We start from the raw sequence: 19,698 nt of genomic DNA on the forward strand, positions 1-19,698 counted from the left end.
TTGTAGTTCAGTTGTAGTTCAGTTCTAGTTCAGTTCTAGTTCAGTTTTAGTTCAGTTCTAGTTCAGTTCTAGTTCAGTTCTAGTTCAGTTCTAGTTCAGTTCTAGTTCTGTTTTAGTTGTGTTCTAGTTCAGTTCTAGTTCTGTTCTAGTTCTGTTCTAGTTCTGTTCTAGTTCTTTTCTAGTTCTTTTCTAGTTCTATTCTAGTTCTGTTCTAGTTCTGTTCTAGTTCTGTTCTAGTTCTGTTCTAGTTCTGTTCTAGTTCTGTTATAGTTGTGTTCTAGTTCTATTCTAGTTCTGTTTTAGTTTTGTTCTAGTACACATCCCGTTCTGTTCTATTTATCTTCCAGTTCCGTTCTAGTTCTGTCCTATTTGTGTTCTGGTTCTGTACTAGTTCGGTTCTACTTTTATTCTAGTTCAGTTCTAGTTATATTCTAGTTCTGTTCTAATTCTGTACTAATTCTGTTCTAGTTCTGTTCTAGTTCTGTTCTAGTCTGTTCTAGTTCTGTTCTAGTTCTGTTCTAGTTATGTTTTAGTTTTGTTCTAGTTCCGTTATAGTTCTGTTCTAGTTCTCTTCCTTAAATTCCTTTCTAGTTCTGATCTAGTTCCGTTCTAGCTCTGTTCTAGTTTTGTTCTAGTTCTGTTGTAGTTCTCATCTAGTTTTCTTCTAGTTTTCTTTTAATTCCCATCTAGTTCCGCTCTAGTTCTGTTCTATTTCTGTTCTAGTTTTGTTTTAGTTCTGTTATTGTTCTGTTCTAGTTCTTTTCTAGTTCTGTTTTAGTTCTAGTTCTGTTCTGTTTCTTCTTCTAGTTATGTTTTAGTTCTAGTTTTGTTATAGTTCTGTTCTCAATTATATTTCCTCTGCAGATTTGTCATTTGAAATGTTCTTTAAAAAAATGTTAGCTTTTCAAGGTTTAGTATTTTCTGTAATTATTTTGGTTTTTTAAATCTTTTTTTGTTGTTGTAGTCTAAGCGTTAAAAAATTGCTATGTACCTTTTCAATTTAGTTAAAATCTTTTACTTTAAGCTTTCTCTTTGACATTTTACTTAAATTTCTTCCTCACTCTCATTCAACCTTAATCCTATAAGTATGCTTTAATTTTTTCTGTTCTTTTTTAACCAGTATATTGTAAGCTCAAATGTTATCTTATCCACTCAGTTGAATTTTCATGCTTTTTCATAGTTTTAATACATTTTTAACAGTTTACAAAAAAAAAAAATAAATAAAAAATAAATCTCTTGTTGCAAATTGTCATTGTAATTTTGTTCGTTAAAATATGAAAATAATATTATTTAAAATAAAATATTGGCTTGTGCGACCATAAAATATATAGTTTTGTAACACACAGACAGACATTGTTGTCAAGTAGGGACTAACAAGCAAAGAAGGGGTGAAACCAAGTTTTTTTAAAGAATTTGCTTTTAAAGATGATTTTATTTCTATATCTTTTATATCCTTTAAATCCATTTTTCCCATAAAATACAGAAATTCGTTTGAAAGCCACTAAAAAAACAAACCTGAACATGCAAATTTTCTCTAACATTGTACTTATTAAAGACACTCAAGCAAACACAAATTAAATGCATAGAAATAAATGCGAACGCATGCATATTCATACAGTTGCATGCATATAACCAAAACGAAAAAAAAATAACTACACACGCTTTACAATCAAATGAATTCTAAAAACCACTTTTTATTTACAAGGAAATGTTTAAAATTTCGAACAGATACCAACCAACAGACAACAAATGTAAACACACACTTGCACAAATACACACGCACGCTCAATTTTTCCTCACCAATTCCAATTTTTCTCTTTAAAACACACCTCCTTCTTTCACGCCTTAAATTTGAAAATTATATTTACATATAAAGGTATCCTAAAAATATACTACACATTCTCACATTCCATTACATTTGTAAACAAACACACACTTTTAAATTCTTACATACAGTAGTAAGTGTTTGTGTATAACTGTGTAATATTTTACCACTATTTGTACAAAAATCCTTGCAACCAGTGTCTGTGTCGTAACAGTTTAGTTTTTTATGCCGATTATCTGTTTTTTTTTCTTTTTTGTTGCATTGAACTTAAAATCAGCTTTAAAAATGATTTATAGTTAAACAGCTCAAAAGTGCATATAAACCTGGCAGCTTGAACAAAATGTTGAAAAACTCTTCCGTTTCTTTTTTTGTCTTAATTCTACTAACGCCACCACTTTTACAAAAAAAAATCATGAATAGATTTGGTGTCGCTTTACAGTGGGCTTATAAAACTAAACAGAACTAAGAAGTAAACTGGAACTAATACAAAGCTGAAGTAAACTAGACCATATATCATATATCAGACTACGGAGAAGACTTTAGGTTATACAATAGAACTAGAACAGAATTGGAACAGAACTAGAACAGAACTAGAACAGAACTAAAACAGAACTAGAACAGAACTAGAAGAGAAATAGAAAATAAATAAAAAATAACTAGATCAGAACTGGGTAAGAAATAGAACGGAACTAAAACAGATCTAAAACAGAACTGGAACTGAACTATAACAGAACTATAACAGAACTAGAACAGAACTAGAACAGAACTAGAACAGAACTAGAACAGAACTAGAACAGAACTAGAATAGAACTAGAACAGAACTAGAACAGAACTAGAACAGAACTAGAACAGAACTAGAACAGAACTAGAACAGAACTAGAACAGAACTAGAACAGAACTAGAACAGAACTAGAACAGAACTAGAACAGAACTAGAACAGAACTAGAACAGAACTAGAACAGAACTAGAACAGAACTAGAACAGAACTAGAACAGAACTAGAACAGAACTAGAACAGAACTAGAACAGAACTAGAACAGAACTAGAACAGAACTAGAACAGAACTAGAACAGATATAGAACAGAACTAGAACAGAACTAGAACAGAACTAGAACAGAACTAGAACAAAACTAGAACAGAACTATAACAGAACTAGAACAGAACTAGAACAGAACTAGAACAGAACTAGAACTGAACTAGAACTGAACTAGAACTGAACTAGAACAGAACTAGAACAGAACAAGAACAGAACTAGAACAGAGCTAGAACAGAACTAGAACAGAACTAGAACAGAACTAGAACAGAAGTAGAACAGAACTAGAACAGAACTAGAACAGAAATATAACTCAACAAAAACTGATCTAGAACTGAACTAGAAGGGAAATAGAACTGATCTAGAAATAAACTAGAACTGAACTAAAACTGAAATAGAACAGAACTAGAACAGGCTTGATGTATTACTAAGTTAGAACCGAACAAGAACTGAAGTAAAATTTAACTATAGAAAAGAGTATTCATTTCTATATAAAAGATCTTAAAAAACATATTTTTCGAGAAACCTCTATAGCTTCCAATTATAGTGTCATCCAATACATTTTGTCTCAGCAACAATTCTATAGAATTTTTACTTTTAATTCATGTTCTTTTCATAAAACACTTTCAATTTTTTCTGTTTGCCATTCATTTATGCAACAATTTATTCTATTGAAATTAAATTAAAAAAATGTAGAAAAAAATAAACTTTTATTATTATTTAATATAAGAGAGAAATCAAAAAAGTCAAAAACTAATTAAGTCGTTTAAAAATACAAAAAAATGAACTAAAACAAAAAATATAGAAAATTGTAAAGTGTGTGTGTGTGAGCAAAACTATAATGAAAAAAATTTATGAATGATGAAAAAATTGAATGAAAATAAAATAAATGTTCGTTCTATTCGATACTTATAGACACCAGCAGCAGCAGCATACGATATTAGGCGTAGAAATTGAGCTCATAAATGAATATGTATTGAAATTAATCATTAACTTTGTTAGTGGCTGAAACCACGGAAGTGTGACAGTGTCGGATCTTTTTTATGTTGTTGTTTTGTTTTTTTATTAGTTATACAGCGACAGGTTCATGGAGATCAAAATAGTTTGAATTTATTATTATTCGGTAGAATTTGAATTTGAATGAATGAATTTTTGCACGTTATTTTTTAATTATATATAAAATTTAAAAATAATTTAATTGCGTAAAATTGTTAAATACTTTATTTGAAAATGAACTTTTTCTAGAGTTTTAAGTACTTGCTCTGCCTCCCTAAAGTATATTATTTATATTGTTTTAATTGCAGTGCCTTAACTATTGATCAGCATTCATTATCTATAGCCTTCATTTCAATTTAAACTATTTAATTTTAATACCTTTCAAAGCCCTTATTACACATACATAACCATATCACAATGTATGTTTTGTGTATTTTAAAGCTCATTAGTATTCATCTGTGTTTGGCTTTAATGTACAAATCTCTTTAAGCCTAAAAGTAGACCGACCATACCCACAGGTTTGCTTATTTTGCTTCACAAATTTAAAAAGTTAAGAATAATTAAGTAATATTTTTAAACTTATTATTTCATATATTTTTTAAAACTATTTTTTTATTTTTTCCAGATTTCTTACGACTTAATGAGGTTTAAAGAAAACGGTGAGTTCTATTCAAATTTTATAGTTTTTTATATGATTCTTTTCCTGAAAAACGTTTAAGATTAAGTCCCATTATAGACTACCAGCTATACCAAGGACTAGACTATAGTATACAGTCTAGACTACATCTTTGAATAGAAAATAGACTAGATTTTAGACTAGATATTAGACTATAATATAAACAAGATTAAAGACAATTCTAAAGAATAGTCTATAAACTAACCAATAGATTAGACTCTAGACTAGACTATAGACTAGACTATATAGACTAGTCTACAGACTAGGCTATAGACTAGTCTACAGACTAGGCTATAGACTAGTCTACAGACTAGTCTACAGACTAGACTACAGACTAGTCTACAGACTAGACTATAGACTAGTCTACAGACTAGACTATAGACTAGTCTACAGACTAGACTATAGACTAGTCTACAGACTAGACTATAGACTAGTCTACAGACTAGACTATAGACTAGTCTACAGACTAGACTATAGACTAGTCTACAGACTAGACTATAGATTAGACTATAGACTAGACTATAGATTACACTATAGACTAGACCATAGACTAGTCTACAGACTAGACTATAGACTAGACTACAGACTAGACTACAGACTAGACTATAGACTAGTCTACAGACTAGACTATAGATTAGACTATAGACTAGACTATAGATTAGACTATAGACTAGACTATAGATTAGACTATAGACTAGACTATAGATTAGACTATAGACTAGACTATAGACTGGTATATAAACAAGACTATAGACTAGACTATAGGCTAGACTATAGACTAGAATTTAGACTAGACTACCGACTAGACTTTAGACTAATCTATGGACCAGACTATAGACTAGACTTTATATAGACTAGACTACAGATTAGACTTTAGACTACACTAAAGACTAGATTAGACCATAGATTAGATTAGAATATAGACTGGACTAAAGACTAGATAAGCTATCTAATCGACTATAGACTAGACCATAGACTAGACTATAGACTAGACTACAGAGTAGACTATAGACTAGAATATTAACCGATCTATAGACCAGACTGTAGACCGGACTATAGATTAGACCATAAATTAGACTATAGACTAGACTATAGACTAGACTATAGACTAGACTATAGACTAGACTATAGACTAGACTATAGACTAGACTATAGACTAGACTATAGACTAGACTATAGACTAGACTATAGACTAGACTATAGACTAGACTATAGACCGGACTATAGACTAGACTAGGCTATACACTAGAGTATAGACTTGACTATAGACTAGACTATAGACTTAATTATAGACTTGACTATAGACTTGACTATATACGTGACTATAGACTTACCTATAGACAAGACTACTTACTTGGCCATAGACTAGACTATAAACTAGATTATAGACCGGACTATAGACTAGAATATAAACAAGACTATAGCCTTGACTATAGGTTAGACTATAGACTAGACTATATAATTTACTGTAGACTAGACTCTAGACACTATAGACTCGACTATAGAATAGTCTATAGAGTCGACTATAGACTATAAACTAGATTACAGACTTGACTAAAGTCTAGACTATTGACTAGACTATAAACTAAACAAAAGGCTAGAATATAGGCATGACTTTAGGCTAGACAATATAATAAGCTTGATAATAGACTACAGATTTGTCCATTGACTAAACTATAGACGAGTATGCAATTTAGCCTTAACTAGAGACTAGAATATACCAAGACTATATACTAGACTAGATTATAAACTATATTATAGACAAAACAATAGTATAGATTGAACTGTAGACTTGAATATAAACTTGACTTTAAGCTAGACCAATCCATATAATATACTGTATTTGTTTATAGACTACACCATAGACTAAGTCTTAGGCTAGACTAGAATGTAAACTAAGTAATGGACTAGATTATATTTTTGTCTATAGCTAAGTCTATAATCTAGATATTTTCTTTAATGAAAATTTAAAATGTAAATATCAGGAATAAAAATTTACTGCCCCGAGTGAGGCTCGAACTCACGACCTTAAGATTATGAGACTTACGCGCTGCCTACTGCGCCATCGAGGCTATACGAAACCGGGTTTAAAGATCTTTTCAAAATATTACAAGTCTCGAATGCAAATTTATTAAAAAAATAAAAATATTTTTAAAATGTTTAAAAATATTTTAGCAAAATATTCCTTAAGGAAATAAATGTTTTGGGAAAAATCCTTCTAATATTGAATTCAAAGAAATTTGCAACATTTTTTTTTTTAAGTTTTCTGCGCGGAAGCAATTTCTCTTTAATGCATTTCTGTTGTAATATTTAATATGATTTGTGTGTAAAAATCAAATGCCCCGAGTGAGGCTCGAACTCACGACCTTAAGATTATGAGACTTACGCGCTGCCTACTGCGCCATCGAGGCTATGAATAATAGGATTAAGGATGAATATAAAATATTGAGTAAATAATTACATTTTTACAAAAAAAAAAAAGATCGATTTCAAGTAAAGGAGCTTAAAATTTTGTATTAAAAACTTAGTTTATATCCTTTGATTCAATTTAATTTAATATTTGATCTTTAGTTTAGTTGTGTTTATAAAAATTCTTATGCCCCGAGTGAGGCTCAAACTCACGACCTTAAGATTATGAGACTTACGCACTGCCTACAGCGCCATCGAGGCTAAGAGGTCCTAGTTTTGACTCAATAGTAAAATTTATTGGAAATAAACTTATAAGGAACATTTTAAACTAATTATTTTAATCTGTTTGTTCCTGTCCATAGGTCCTTTTATCTAAGTGCCTTTTGCAAAATGTTTCAAACTGCTTGATATTAAACCGGTTTTCCTGGCTCTAAAACATTCTTAGTACTACTTTAGAGATTAAAATTTGTATCTCCTAAAAATATGCTATTAAATTATTAAAGTTAAGAATTATATAGAAAAAAATCTATATGCCCCGAGTGAGGCTCGAACTCACGACCTTAAGATTATGAGACTTACGCGCTGCCTACTGCGCCATCGAGGCACTTAAGAATTTTTCATTAATTAAGCAGTTTTGTTTATTATTCTAGATTCTAGCTAAAGTATTTAAATTGATGAAGGGTATTTACTCTTCTGGATACTGTTCGCCTATTAAAGGTATCATTTGTGGCAATTAAAAGATATTTTTTGGATAAAATTGCCAAAATTTTGGTGAAACTTTGATAAATTTGTATTTATTGTTAACTGTGATATTTCTTGTAATAAAATTATCTAATAAATGATAGTTTTGTTTTTTAGTCCTATTGTGCATTAATAAATTTATAAGTTTTCAAATATTTAGGCGTAAATTGTTAACTTTTTAATAAAAATCCATTAAAAATAAACAATTTCTTAAGTCAAACTTAAAAAATTACCAAATTATTGAGTAAACGAAAGCTTGTCGTAGGCAGTTTTCATTGTAAACAAACTGTATATGTTGTTTTTGCCTTTAGTATTAATAGTATTCTCTCTCTCTCTCTCTCTTACGTTCTCTATTTGTACTTGATATTATTTTTATCATTATTGTTGTAGTTGTCTATATAAAAAATAATCTTAATTCTTCACAACTGATAAAGAAGCTGAAGAAAGAAAATGTGAACAAAACAAACACCTCAATTATGTTCTTAACATTAACGAATACATACCGAAATCCACTGTTAATGTCAAATGTAAATAACAACCATTTTTGTTTAACATTTGCCATTTACACTAGAAACTCTCTGCCACGCATTTTTAATTTGACAGCTGCGTTGGCATAGCCTCGATGGCGCAGTAGGCAGCGCGTAAGTCTCATAATCTTAAGGTCGTGAGTTCGAGCCTCACTCGGGGCATTAGTTTTTTATATAAAATAAATAAAAATCTATAAATAATTAAGTCAATTTCTCTAATTAGTGTAATAATTAAGCTTTTCTATTAAGGAAAATCTCAGGTATTACGGAAAAAAATTCTAAAAATATTTTATTTTCTTTTTAAATTCTCGAAAAAGGAAAACAAAATTTCTACTTAAATTTAAAATTGTATAGCCTCGATGGCGCAGTAGGCAGCGCGTAAGTCTCATAATCTTAAGGTCGTGAGTTCGAGCCTCACTCGGGGCATTTGGTTTTTGTCCACATACAGATTAAAAATACTACAAAATGCTGGTGTCCTGTCTGTCCCCCCATATCTTTAATATAATAAATTAACCTAACTGCATTAACCCTTAAACGCACTAAATAGGTACTAAATATCAAGGATATTTTGTTGAGATTTCAAAAAAAAAAACATTTTTATATAAATCAATGAAAATTATGAAACCTTTAGTATACTTAAAAAAATTAAAATTCGAGACTTAAATTATTCAATTTGTCCTTAAGCCTGACATTCATAGCCTCGATGGCGCAGTAGGCAGCGCGTAAGTCTCATAATCTTAAGGTCGTGAGTTCGAGCCTCACTCGGGGCATTAAATTTTTGCAGGAGTTTAAAGTAATTGACATCATCAGCAATTAGGTGAAATTTTGTCCTACTCCTTTGTAATACCTTACTATAGAAAATCTTGATACATTTGAAACTATTCAATCAATCATACTCTTTATAAATTTTCAATATTTTGTTAAGAATTCAAAGAAAGTTATAAAAAAAATTTTAAATTTAACAAATTACCTTAAAGAACATCAATTAATCACAAAATTTGCATTCAAGACTTAGATTTTTGTATTTGTCGTAGATCCTGCCATTTACAGCCTCGATGGCGCAGTAGGCAGCGCGTAAGTCTCATAATCTTAAGGTCGTGAGTTCGAGCCTCACTCGGGGCATTAATTTTTTCAAATACTCTTTGATAAATCAGTAATAAATCACCCCTACTACAAGTTAAATTTAAATTCTGTTCTACTATAGTCCTAGTTCAGTTTCAAGTTCATTTCTAGTTTAGTTTCAGTTTAGTTCTAATTCAGTTCTAGTTTAATTCTTATTCAGTTCTAGGACAGCTCTAGGTTATCTCTTGTTCAGTTCTCGTTCTGTACTTGTTCTAGTTTTGTTCTAGTTCTGGTCTAGTTCTGTTCCAGTTCTGTCCTAGTTCTGTTCTAGTTCTGTTCTAGTTCTGTTCTAGTTCTGTTCTAGTTCTGTTCTAGTTCTGTTCTAGTTCTGTTCTAGTTCTGTTCTAGTTCTGTTCTAGGTCTGTTCTAGTTCTGTTCTAGTTCTGTTCTAGTTCTGTTCTAGTTCTGTTCTAGTTCTGTTCGAGTTCTGTTCTAGTTCTGTTCTAGTTCTGTTCGAGTTCTGTTCTAGTTCTGTTCTAGTTCTGTTCTAGTTCTGTTCTAGTTCTGTTCTAGTTCTGTTCTAGTTCTGTTCTAGTTCTGTTTTAGTTCTGTTCTAGTTCTCTTCTAGTTCTCTTCTAGTTCTGTTCTAGTTCTATTCTAGTTCTGTTCTAGTTCTGTTCTAGTTCTGTTCTAGTTCCGTTCTAGTTCTGTTCTAGTTCTGTTCTAGTTCTGTTCTAGTTCTGTTCTAGTTCTGTTCTAGTTCTGTTCTAGTTCTGTTCTAGTTCTGTTCTAGTTCTGTTCTAGTTCTGTTCTAGTTCTGTTCTAGTTCTGTTCTAGTTCTGTTCTAGTTCTGTTCTGGTTCTGTTCTAGTTCTGTTCTAGTTGTGTTCTAGTTCTTTTCTAGTTCTGTTCCTGTTCTGTTCTAGTTCTATTCTAGTTCTGTTTTAGTTCTTTTTTAATTCTGTTCCAGTTCTGTTCTAGTTCTTTTCTAGTTCTATTCTAGTTGTGTTCTATTTCTGTTTTAGTTCTGTTCTATTTCTGTTCTAGTTCTGTTCTAATTTTGTTCTAGTTCTGTTCTATTTCTGTTTTAGTTCTGTTCTATTTCTGTTCTAGTTCTGTTCTAATTTTGTTCTAGTTCTGTTCTATTTCTGTTTTAGTTCTGTTCTAATTCTGTTCTAGTTCTGTTCTAGTTCTGTTCTATTCTGTTCTATTTCTGTTCTAGTTCTGTTCTAGTCTGTTCTAGTTCTGTTTGATTTTGCTGTTCTAGTTGAATTTAATTAGATTCGGGGTCGTTTTTTCTGCAATTATGAATTCGACCCTCGTTTTATCTCTCATAAAAATATTAATATTCTTATATAATCTCGCCCCTCAAAGTATGCACTGGTACATATTCAATAACTGTAGCAACGGACAAAAAGTGAATTATATAACAGAGAATTTTGTATTTTATGAAAATATTCATATGTAACATTTATCTTCGTTTCCCTATAACCAACTCTAGGTAAATAATGAATATTGCATTTTAATACCCTCTAGAAAATAAGAAAAAAATCCATAGATTTAAAAAGAAAAACTATGCTAAAACTTTTAACAAATATGTCGCAAAAACAGAACACACCAACCTTTCCAATGATGACCATCATCATCACCATCAACAGCATGTGGAAGAGTGCTTGTGTAGCAAGCAGACTGTCTGTCTGTCTGCTTTCATTTATTACTGAACTGACATCTAGGAGTAACCAAAGAATATTGATGGCTTTTGTAATAATAAAAGATTATTTTGTTAGCAACAAAATACAAATAAAACGAACGAACTAAATGAATAAAATGAAAATTTAAACCAAAAGTCTTTAGTACAAAATATTGCCAACAAACAAGAGCTGAGAAATCAACATTGATTTATTTTTATTTTATTTCATTTCATTTAATTTTTATTTTATTTTCTTAGCAACTTTATTTTACACATTAATTTTCAATGAAATGTTGAAAAATAAAATATGTATATAAATTAAATTTTAATATTAAATACTTTCATGGGTATTTCCTTATTTATATTCTTTTTTACTAACTGCACTGAAAGCAAGCGAAAATATGGAAATAAGCCATTAAAAGTTTTCAGAAAAAAATCAGTGGGTAAAGGTCTTAGCAAAGAAAAGACAACCCGAAAAGAAACTTAAATAAGGAAATTTTAAATAAATACAGTTATGCTAAGAACAATAGCAATGAGTTCTAGATTGAATTAAAACAGGACTAGAGAAGAACTACAACAAACCTAGAACAGAACTACAACGGAACTAGAACAAATCTAAATGAAAATTAAAATATAACTAGAAAAAAAAATACAACAGATCTAGGTGAAAACTAGAACAGAACTAGAACAAGAATATAAGTAGAAGAGAACTAGTACAGAACTAGAACAGAACTAGAACAGAACTAGAACAGAACTAGAACAGAACTAGAACAGAACTAGAACAGAACTAGAACTTGAACAGAACTACAACAGAACTAGAGCAGAACAGAACTAGAACAGAACTAGAACAGAACTAGAACTTGAACAGAACTACAACAGAACTAGAGCAGAACAGAACTAGAACATAACAGAACTAAAACAGAGCTAGAACAGAACTAGAACAGAACTAGAACAGAACTAGAACAGAACTAGAACAGAACTAGAACAGAACTAGAACAGAACTAGAACAGAACTAGAACAGAACTAGAACTTGAACAGAACTACAACAGAACTAGAGCAGAACAGAACTAGAACAGAACTAGAACAGAACTAGAACTTGAACAGAACTACAACAGAACTAGAGCAGAACAGAACTAGAACATAACAGAACTAAAACAGAGCTAGAACAGAACTAGAACAGAACTAGAACAGAACTAGAACAGAACTAGAACAGAACTAGAACAGAACTAGAACAGAACTAGAACAGAACTAGAACAGAACTAGAACAGAACTAGAACAGAACTAGAACAGAACTAGAACTAAAACAGAACTAAAACAGAACTAGAACACAACAAGAACAAGAACAGAACTAGAACAGAACTAGAACAGAACTAGAACAGAACTAGAACAGAACTAGAACAGAACTAGAATAGAACCAGAACAGAACTAGAACAGAACTAGAACAGAACTAGAACAGATCTAGAACAGAACTAGAACAGAACTAGAACAGAACTAGAACAGAACTAGAACATAACTAGAACAGAACTAGAACAGAACTAGAACATAACTAGAACAGAACTAGAACAGAACTAGAACAGAACTAGAACAGAACTAGAACAGAACTAGAACAGAACTAGAACAGAACCAGAACAGAACTAGAATAGAACTAGAACAGAACTAAAACAGAACTAGAACAGAACTAGAACTAGAACAGAACTAGAACTAAAACAGAACTAGAACAGAACTAGAACAGAACTAGAACAGAACTAGAACAGAACTAGAACAGAACTAGAACAGAACTAGAACAGAACTAGAACAGAACCAGAACAGAACTAGAACAGAACTAGAACAGATCTAGAACAGAACTAGAACAGAACTAGAACAGAACTAGAACAGAATTAGAACAGAACTAGAACAAAACTGGAATAGAACTTGAACAGAACTAGAACAGAACTAGAACAGAACTAGAACAGAACTAGAACAGAACCAGAACAGAACTAGAACAGAACTAGAATAGAACTAGAACAGAACTAAAACAGAACTAGAACAGAACTAGAACAGAACTAGGACAGAACTAGAACAGAACTAGAACAGAACTAGAACAGAACTAGAACAGAACTAGAACAGAACTAGAACAGAACTAGAACAGAACTAGAACAGAACTAGAACAGAACTAGAACAGAACTAGAACAGAACTAGAACAGAACTAGAACAGAACTGGAACAGAACTGGAACAGAACTAGAATAGAACTAAAACAAGAACATAACTAGAACAGAACTGGAATAAAACTTGAACAGAACTAGAATAGAACTAGAACAGAGCTAGAACAGAACTAGAACAGAACTACAACTAACTAGAACAGAACTAGAATATAACTAGAACAGTGCTAGAACAGAACTAGAAAGGAACTATAATATAACTGGAGCAGAACTAAAACTGGGATTGATTAAAAAGTAAACTAGAACTGATTTACAACTTCATTGAAACTGATCTGCAACTAATATGTAGCACCTAATTATACATTTCATTTTGCGATGACGCTATAATTTTTATCTTTACTGCTTTCACTGTTCTAATTTTGAACTTTTTGAATTTTGCTGGTCAAAAGCAGCAGCAAAAATAATATCAGCTATCAACTCTTTGTGGCAATTAACGAACAAAAAGGGTCTTTTTTGTAAGGAATCTAGGAAATTAGTTTGTATTTAACAGCAGAACAGTAGTAATTAAAAGTTAAGAAAGAGAAAAAATAAAAAAAAAACTCAAAAAGAAACTGAAAAAACACTTAAAATATTTGCAGTAAAATCGAAAATAAAAAACTCAACTTCAGTTGATACCAAAAGTATGCTATATAAATTAGCATTTGTAGCAGCAAGACGTAGTCTATAAAAATATGTGAACATTCCTCCTAAGAATAGGCTTTAATTTAGTTAAGAGTTACGCTAAAAGATTTTGCCTAAAAGTGTGCCAAAGGAGTTATTAAATATTTATCGAATAAAGTAAGCAAAATATTCAAAGAAGGAAGTTAAAAAAGAAAAAATATAATAGAAAAAGCAAATGCCCCGAGTGAGGCTCGAACTCACGACCTTAAGATTATGAGACTTACGCGCTGCCTACTGCGCCATCGAGGCTATGTGTATGAGCATGACAAACAATTCTTTTGTATATGCTTTGAAAGAAAAATGAAAATGGAAATTCTTATATAATTTTTGATAATTTATTAATAAAATTTCAATGATAACCTCTAGAGATGCACTTTTGATCTTAAAATTTCGTAAATCGGAATAATAAAATTATATTTTCAATGCAATTAGCAACACATTTTGAAAAAATATAACCATAAATAAGCAAAAGTTATCAGTCACTTAATTTCTTTTTTTTATACTAAAATTTTGCTAATTTTCTAAGCTTTTTTTAATTTATTTTTGTAATTATTCCTCAAAAATGAAAAGTTCTTTATTTTAAAACTCAATTGCCCTGAAAGACAAAAAAAAAAAGTTAATGCCCCGAGTGAGGCTCGAACTCACGACCTTAAGATTATGAGACTTACGCGCTGCCTACTGCGCCATCGAGGCTATGAAATGTTGTGAAAAAATAGAACTTTCATAATTCTCTCTTTCTCTAGCATTTGTTCTCTAAATAGCACAGAAAAAAAGTAACAATTAAAGGTGTGAAATTATTAAGCTACACTCACAGAGACAGAAGTTTAAATCAGAAAATTGTTGAGAAAAAACTCCATTTTCTAAAGGAAATTTTGTTGATAACTAAATATTGCTAAAGTTTTTGGAGATTATGAAGGACATTTCCTGTTTTTAAAAACATGGCACAATTCTCTTGAGATTAATCTGTTCACAATAACATCGCATAGTTTTTTAAACAAAATTTAATGTTTTTAAAAACATCGCATGGTTTTCTTAGGACCATTTGATGTTTTCAATAACATCGCAAAGTTTTTTTAATAATGTTCTATGTTTTTTCAACATCGCACAGAAAATTATATGTTATTAAAAAACATCGCATCATTTGCTGAAGATATTTCATGGTTTTCGATAAAATCGTACAATTTTTTTATGGTAAAAATGCATTTGCAATAACATCGCACAATATTTTATAGATTATTCTATGTTTTCAATAACATCGCATGAGTTTTTAAATAAAATTCGATGTATTTTATAACAGCGCAATGTTTTCTTAACATTATTCTATGTTTTTAAAAACATCGCATAATTTTCTAAACAAAATTCGATGTTTTCCATAACATCGCAACATTTTTCTTAGTATTGTTCCTTGTTTTTAAAACATCACACGAATTTCTCTAGAAAATAATATGTAATTAAAAACATCGCAACATTTGCTGAAGATATTTCAAGGTTTTCAATAACATCGCACAATTTTCTTACGACAATTATGCATTTGCAATAACATCGCACATTTTTTATAGATAATTCGATGTTTTCAATAACATTGCATATATATTTAAGGAAAATTCCATGTTTGTAATAACATCGCACATAATTTGAATGCTAATTCTATAATTTTGAAAACATCACATTGTTTTCCGTGCACATTTCTATCTTTACAAAAACATCGCATCATTCTTCAAATGTATTTCCATGTTTGCAATAACACTGCATCGTTTTATGGATATAATTCTATATTTTTCAAAAACATCGCACAATTTTTATACATAATTCGATTTTTACAACAACAACGCATGATTTTCTATATTAGCAAAAACATCGCATATATTTTAATGAAAAATTTGATGTTTTTAAAAACATCGCACATTATTTTCAAACAATTTAAAAATTTTTAAAAACATCGCATCGTTTTCCAGAAAACTCAATGTTTTCAAAAACATCGCACAAAATGTTAAGGCAAATTCTATGTTTTTAATTAACATCGCATAAATTTTAAAGGAAATTCTATGTTTTTATAAACATCGCATTGTTTTTTTATATACAATTCTATGTTTTTTAAAACATGGTATGATTTTTAAAAGAAAACTCAATGTTTTCAAGAACGTCGCATATATTTCAAATTCAGTGTTTCTAATAACATCGCACATCATTTTAAAACAAATTCTATGTTTTTTTAAAACATCGCATCATTTTCCAAAAGTATTTCCATATATGCAATAACATTGCATTGTTTTCTTGAGATAATTCTTTATTTGCAAAAACATCGCACAATTTTTTTTACATAGTTCTAGGTTTACAATAACATCACATGATTTTTTTAGATAATTATAATTTTGCAAAAACATCGCATTGACTTTTAAGGAAAATTCGATGTTTTTAAAACATCGCACATCATTTTAAACATATTACATGTTTTTTTTAAAACATCGCATTATTTTCTAAAAGTATTTCCATATATACAATAACATCGCATTGTTTTCTTGAGATAATTCTTAATTTCCAAAAAAAAAATGCACAATTTTTTGTACATAATTCAAAGTTTACAATAACATCGCATTGATTTTTAAAGAAAATTCGATGTTTTTAAAAACATCGCATAAATTTGTATGTCAAATTTTAGGTTCTTAGCAACATTGCATCCATTTTTTAAGCAAATGTTACATTAATAAAAACATCGCATCATTTTCTTGATATAATACTATATTTGCAAAAATATCTCACATTTTTTAAAGACAGTTCGATGTTTTTATTAACTTTTAAGCAAATTCTATGTTTTTTTAACATTCACTTTAGTTTAAGCCAGCCGTCCATTTTACAACATACAATTATTCATAAAAATCTATTGACATTTATGATGATCATCACTAACATGATGATGATGTTTTTTTTTTATCGTTATCCACTTCTTCACACTCTTCAGCTTTCGTTTTTTCAATTTTAGTTCATCTATTCATATTAAAGTTGCAACAAAAACAACAACAACGACAACAAAAAAATAATAAATTTTATGTAAACAGGAAGCAGTTGGTGTCTTCGTCTTCGTCCTCGTCTCTTTTTCATTCCGTAGGTTGTTTGTAGTTGTATGTGTATGAATATTATAAATTTTTAAACAAAAAAAACGAACATACACACACATACTAATACATACTCATGTAATCACTAAATGTAAATATGTATACATATACTATAGTATTTAAAAAAAACGGAAGTTATGTTGTTTATTCATTGTAGTCGTTATCCCTGTCTCTCTTCTTCTAAGTAAAAAGTTACGGCTGTAGAATTAGGTAGTGCATTTATTTCAGTTTGTTTTTTTCCCTCTCTTACACTCTATTAAAAACACGTGAATGATTTTTATAGGATTTTTTTGCAATTTTTTTAAATATTTTTTTTATGAAATTTATTTAGTTTTCATATGCTGTTGTTCTTGTTGATGTACAAAAACATCAACATAGATAAGTTTTTGCAACATGTTTAACCAACAACTATCAGTATAATCATTTTTTCATAAATTGTAATTAAAAAATAGACTTGAAAATTAAGTTCCTTTGGCAGCTTAATAGAAAAGAACAAGAAAAATTTAAATAAATTTTATAATGCTGTGAAAAAGTCAGTTCTGGTTGAGTTCTAGATCAGTTTTAGTTCTGTTCTAGTTCATTTCTGTTTCAGTTCTGTTCTAGTTCTGATCTAGTTCTGTTCTAGTTCTGTTCTAGTTCTGTTCTAGTTCTGTTCTAGTTCTGTTCTAGTTCTGTTCTAGTTCTGTTCTAGTTCTGTTCTAGTTCTGTTCTAGTTCTGTTCTAGTTCTGTTCTAGTTCTAGTTCTGTTCTAGTTCTGTTCTAGTTCTCTTCTAGTTCTGTTCTAGTTCTATTCTAGTTCTATTCTAGTTCTATTCTAGTTCTGTTCTAGTTCTGTTCTAGTTCTGTTCTAGTTCTGTTCTAGTTCTCTTCTAGTTCTGTTCTAATTCTGTTCTAGTTCTGTTCTAGTTCTGTTCTAATTCTGTTCTAGTAGTATTCTAGTTCTATTCTAGTTCTATTCTAGTTCTGTTCTAGTTCTGTTCTAGTTTTGTTCTAGTTCTGTTCTATTTCAATTCTAGTTCTGTTCTAGTTCTGTTTTAGTTTTATTTTAGTTCTGTTGTAGTTCTGTTCTAGTTCTGTTCTAGTTCTGTTCTAGTTCTGTTCTAGTTCTGTTCTAGTTGTGTTCTAATTCTGTTCTAGTTCTCTTCTAGTTCTGTTCTAGTTCTGTTCTAGTTCTGTTCTAGTTCTGTTCTAGTTCTGTTCTAGTTCTGTTCTAGTTCTGTTCTAGTTCTGTTCTAGTTCTGTTCTAGTTCTGTTCTAGTTCTGTTCTAGTTCTGTTCTAGTTCTGTTCTAGTTCTGTTCTAGTTCTGTTCTAGTTCTATTCTAATTCTGTTCTAGTAATATTCTAGTTCTATTCTAGTTCTATTCTAGTTCTATTCTAGTTCTATTCTAGTTATGTTCTAGTTCTGTTCAAATTCTGTTCTAGTTCTGTTCTAATTCTGCTTTAGTTCTGTTGTAGTTCTGTTCTGGTTTTGTTCTAGCTCTGTTCTAGTTCTGTTCTAGTTCTGTTCTAGTTCTGTTCTAGTTCTGTTCTAGTTTTGTTCTAGTTCTGTTCCAGTTCTGTTCTAGTTCTGTTCTAGATCTGTTCTAGATCTGTTCTAGTTCTGTTCTAGTTCTGTTCTAGATCTGTTCTAGATCTGTTCTAGTTCTGTTCTAGTTCTGTTATATTTAAGTTATGTTCTAGTTCTGTTCTATTCTAGTTATGTTCTAGTTCTGTTCTATTCTAGTTATGTTCTAGTTCTGTTCTATTCTAGTTATGTTCTAGTTCTGTTCTAGTTCTTCTCAAGTTCAGGTCTAGTTCAGTTCTAGTTGAGTTCTAGTTCTGTTCTAGTTCTTCTCAAGTTCAGGTCTAGTTCAGTTCTAGTTGAGTTCTAGTTCTGTTCTAGTTCTGTTCTAGTTCTTCTCAAGTTCAGGTCTAGTTCAGTTCTAGTTGAGTTCTAGATCTGTTCTAGTTATGTTCTAATTCTATTCTACTTATGTTCTAGTTCTGTTCTAGTTCTTCTCAATTTCAGGTCTAGTTCAGTTCTAGTTTTGTTCTAGTTATGTTCTTTAGTTCTAGTTTTTTGTCTTTAATTCATCTATCAAACATGACAAAACTCCAAGATAAATGTTCTACCAAGCTCGTCCAAAAAATTTACAAATATCTATTTGTCCTCTTAAGGTTTTCTATTTTTTTTATTAAAAATATGTAAAATTTGTTGTTGATGTTGTTATTTTGTTGCAACAATAGTTTATATACTAGTATTTAGTTTTTTTGTTTAACTTTTTCATCCGTTTAAAATGGCTTTGTTTCAGAAAGAATTGTATGTTTTTTTGTTTGTTATAAAACAAACATATTTTATTTATAAAAAATATACTACACAAGACAATAAAGTAGTAGTAGTAGTAGTTGTTGTTGAAAATATAAAAGAATTGTATTGTCGTTTTGTATGCTATAAAAATATTTTAGTTTTTAGCACTATGGGACTATATTTTGTTATGTTGGTATGACATTGAATCTTTTCTCTTATGTTATATGTAAATATAATTTGGAAGTTTTCAAGGACTTGATTTAATCGAATAGAGAAATCCTCTCTACTTGCTAGAATGTAACTATATGTATCATTGCTCTAATGCTGTGACGTTGTAAAGCTTAGTTTCTTTGAGGTATTTGTAGTCTTTTTTGTATATGTATACCCATAGTGTTTAGTGTATGTAGATGTTTTTTTTATTTACAAGTACATTCAAGTATTTATTAGACTATGAGAGACAGGAAAACGGAAAAAAGGTCAC

General features: G+C 30.1%; 1 protein-coding gene and 9 non-coding genes across 10 annotated transcripts in view; 5 read left to right on the forward strand and 5 right to left on the reverse strand.

Annotated features, from left to right (window-relative positions):
- The window catches only part of LOC111685445 (serine/threonine-protein kinase Warts-like), a 48,211-nt gene that overhangs the window by 7,856 nt on the left and 20,657 nt on the right, over nt 1–19,698 (forward strand). The window lies entirely within an intron of this gene.
- Trnam-cau lies at nt 6,529–6,601 on the reverse strand. The gene has a single exon. It is a non-coding gene; the product is annotated as a tRNA-Met (tRNA).
- Trnam-cau lies at nt 6,868–6,940 on the reverse strand. The gene has a single exon. It is a non-coding gene; the product is annotated as a tRNA-Met (tRNA).
- Nucleotides 7,470–7,542, reverse strand: Trnam-cau. Its single transcript has one exon. It is a non-coding gene; the product is annotated as a tRNA-Met (tRNA).
- Nucleotides 8,296–8,368, forward strand: Trnam-cau. Its single transcript has one exon. It is a non-coding gene; the product is annotated as a tRNA-Met (tRNA).
- Trnam-cau lies at nt 8,560–8,632 on the forward strand. The gene has a single exon. It is a non-coding gene; the product is annotated as a tRNA-Met (tRNA).
- On the forward strand, nt 8,904–8,976 carry Trnam-cau. Its single transcript has one exon. It is a non-coding gene; the product is annotated as a tRNA-Met (tRNA).
- Trnam-cau lies at nt 9,256–9,328 on the forward strand. The gene has a single exon. It is a non-coding gene; the product is annotated as a tRNA-Met (tRNA).
- Trnam-cau lies at nt 13,993–14,065 on the reverse strand. The gene has a single exon. It is a non-coding gene; the product is annotated as a tRNA-Met (tRNA).
- Trnam-cau lies at nt 14,437–14,509 on the reverse strand. The gene has a single exon. It is a non-coding gene; the product is annotated as a tRNA-Met (tRNA).

The sequence above is a fragment of the Lucilia cuprina genome, chromosome 2 (assembly GCF_022045245.1).
Source record: "Lucilia cuprina isolate Lc7/37 chromosome 2, ASM2204524v1, whole genome shotgun sequence".
Taxonomy (NCBI): Eukaryota; Metazoa; Arthropoda; class Insecta; order Diptera; family Calliphoridae; genus Lucilia; species Lucilia cuprina.